We start from the raw sequence: 3,353 nt of genomic DNA, 5'->3' as shown, positions 1-3,353 counted from the left end.
CTTTATTTGGCTTAGTGCCGATAGCTTCAAACCAGACACTTTTATGATTTTGGCTGTAGTTGTAGCCTACCAAACAAATAGCAAGCATCAGAGTAATTACCGAAGCTTTGTCATATGTGCTATGCCCAACACCAATGCCAAAAATTGGGAGACCCTGCCAATGACAGAAACAAAGAAAAAGAAAAAAAAATATTGGAACAAAGAAAGAAGAAAATTGCTAGAACTACGACATGCAACATAACAATTGTGCTAGAAGGTTTGCTAATATTTTTTGAAAATAAAAACTAAGAGTCTCGAGGAACACACACAGACTATACTATTGTAGTATATAAATGGGAAGCTAATGACTATCTGATGTTGCTCACAGGTGAGAAATATCAAGGAGAACCCAAAGCTTAAAGGTGAGAAATTATCACATAAGATCCTACAGTTCTTTCTAACAAAATATTGACAGGTCAACTGCAGTTATCACAGATGCCAAGTGAAAACATACCTATGATCCTACAGACCATAATAACCAAACAATGTCCAGTCAACTGCAGTTATCACAGTTCAAGTAATTATGACGCCATATCATACTTTGAAACTACAGACCTTAATAACCCATGTTGCTGTTAGTAGGACATCATTCCGTGGAAGTTTGACAATCAATATAAGTTAACACTTTAACCTCTTCAGTGCGATCTTCATTCGGCATATTAACTTTCCTATTGAAAACTGAAAATCAAAGTACTCCGTATTAAGAATTTCAACAAGGAGATAGACACATTAAGTCCAGAATATGGTAGCCTTAGAATACCAACAGTAAAAAGGCATGTCTAGTTCAAACACACAAATGACTGGCTCATAATCAATCCATATAGGGTAATGGTTCAACCAACAGGTTTTATTATTGGAAGTAAACAGCTATACCTCCTTTGTGTATCCTGACAGGCCAATAAGTTGTGAATCACATATTGATCTGTATAAATCTACTGGGGTTATAGGCCTCTGCAGATGGACAGTGCAAACATTGATCAGAAAAAGAAAATGAATTTTGCTATACAAACAGACACAAATAGGCAGATTATTGAGAGTGGTATTGCTGCAATAATAAAATAAACAATCAAAATGAGAAATGATTAGGAGAAGACCAGAATCGTAGAACTTTAAGGGAACCTTTGTTAGCTTTCTGATTAACATATACAGTAATATCTGGAAGGATTAAATTCTAGACAGGATGACTCACCTCGAGCACACTATCAATTTCATTTTGAATCCTCCAATTCAAACATTCTACAATCTATAGAAACAAACATATTATTAATTAAATTCGTGGTCACTTCACCCACTATTGAGAAACTTGTATGAAATGTTACCATTTTATGAGCCTTTGCTACATTCCACTCTCTAGCCTTAAGGAAACGCACCAGTGTTTCTTTGGGATAGCCGTGGTGCATATTCTGAAATAAACGAAGATATGCTCACATTGTTTCCCAAAATCCCTCAACAAGTTATAGTTGAAGTTGATGAACAAATAATCATGTATTACATATTTACATCTAACGACACTGAAGTGAAGGTAGCAATCAAACATTTTCAGAAATTTAATCATTCTATATAGTCAAGCTGCTAGTGTTTTGAGGCCGAAGACTGCCTCTAGGCTCCAGCCATATAAAGTGATAAAGAGTGGGGAGGAGGTTGTCCTAGAAATTATGCAAGGGCAAGAATGCGACAACAAAGAAGGCATGTGTGCATTGCTGCTACTACTAGCTAGTGAATAAACTGATGCAATGCCTGAACCTGTAGCAGATGAGCACCAAAGTCTAAAAATACAATAAGACTTGAGATTGTACTCTTGCAACTTCACTGTAATCCAAAAATACATTAAGACCTGAGATTGGGAGCTGCAAAATATGATCTGGCAAATAATCTTGAGTAATGGATCTGGAGCAAATAATCTTGAGTAGTAGCAGTGAATTTCTGTAATGGATCGGTTGTATTCTCTTGGACTAAGCAAGACGATTCTAGAGAAGGGTGATTGGTTTGGACGCTTATATTAGGTGATTCTATAGAAGGGATCTGTTGTATTGTGATACACCATGTGCGGTGGCCAGTACAAGTGAAGTTCCAACTTGTACATCACCCTTGGCTGCTACCCTCGGGACGGACACGAAGGCCTTTTAGCCGCGGTGGCGGAGCGAGATTTTGGCCGTCGGCGGGTTGTGGAGCCTGTCAAAGCTCGTCGTGACGGAGGCCCCCTCCCTGGCATTCGTTCTGCTGGCGCCCTCCACTCCCGGCGACCCAGCGACCCCATCTAGGGATGACAATTTTACCCGCGGGTTCGGATATCCACGGATATCCGACCCGTCGGTTTCGGGTTCGGGTACGAAATTTAACCCGCGGGTCTTATCCATACCCGACCCGTGATAAAATCGGGTCGGGTACGGGTTTAACATTTTACCCGCGGGTCCTGGTGGATATCCGAAAGTTTCAGTTTTTATTTTTTCAGCCCACCTGAAACCGGCCGGCCCAGCCCAATGCGACAATATTCTTTATTCAATCACCAGCAAGGCAGCAACCCTACCCTAGTTTCTCTCTCACCTCAACCTCACGCACAGCACAAACTTAAGCGGTCAAGCCACCAGCCGCCGGCCGCCGCACGCATCTTCGCTAGAAAGCAGAAGCTCCTCGTCGGCGTACGGCGTCGAGCACTCGAGCTGCCGTCCTGCCGCCCCAGCCACCTATCGCTGCCACACTGCCGCCCCAGCCACCTGCCGCACTGCCGCCCCAGCCATCTGCCGCACTGCCCTGCTCCTCGTCGGCGTACGACTGCCGAAGTCCCTTCCTGCCAGTCCGCCACCGCCACTCCGCCAGCGAGGAGCGAGATCCAGGCGACCAGGTGAGAGTGCCCAGCCCGCCCAGCACCACAGTCCACACGCCCTACGTCCGGCGTCCCTCCCTGCTGCCCGTGTGGTGACTGGTGCTGCCTAACTGATGTTGCATGCACTTATCATTTGGATATATTCTGTTGCTTGTAAGACAACTAGCCAGTTGGCATTCCATTCCCTGTATACAATCTTTCCTATGGATTTACAAGATATACATGAAAGTCTGCTTCATTTCACTTAACAATTGTGCTGACTTGTGGATCTATGACAAACAAGGTTATATGTGTAACACTTGTTTAACTGGTGTAAGCAAATCTTTTCATGTGCTTGGCGCACTTATATGAACACAATTTTTTTATTTGTGTGCTGGCATGTACTTTGCTGATGTTTAAGATTGCATGCCTGGTATGCTTGTCCTCAAGCACTAACATATCTCGGGATGCAATGCACCAGAATTTCGTACTGCTATTTCATGCTAACAGA

General features: G+C 43.1%; 1 long non-coding RNA gene across 2 annotated transcripts; it reads right to left on the bottom strand.

Annotated features, from left to right (window-relative positions):
- Nucleotides 1-1,455, bottom strand: LOC109939518 (uncharacterized). Of its 2 annotated transcripts, none has more exons than XR_002261981.2 (3): nt 1,359-1,455; nt 913-1,282; nt 1-154 (listed from the first exon to the last, which is right to left on the bottom strand). It is a non-coding gene; the product is annotated as an uncharacterized lncRNA (long non-coding RNA). The 2 variants fall into 2 exon arrangements; XR_002261982.2 differs by lacking the exon at nt 1-154 and adding an exon at nt 611-717.
- Nucleotides 1,456-3,353: the final 1,898 nt, after the last annotated feature.

This window comes from Zea mays, chromosome 5 (assembly GCF_902167145.1).
Source record: "Zea mays cultivar B73 chromosome 5, Zm-B73-REFERENCE-NAM-5.0, whole genome shotgun sequence".
Lineage (NCBI taxonomy): Eukaryota > Viridiplantae > Streptophyta > Magnoliopsida > Poales > Poaceae > Zea > Zea mays.
The sequence above is the reverse complement of the archived record's forward strand: the minus strand, read 5'-3'. Positions and strand labels throughout refer to the sequence as shown.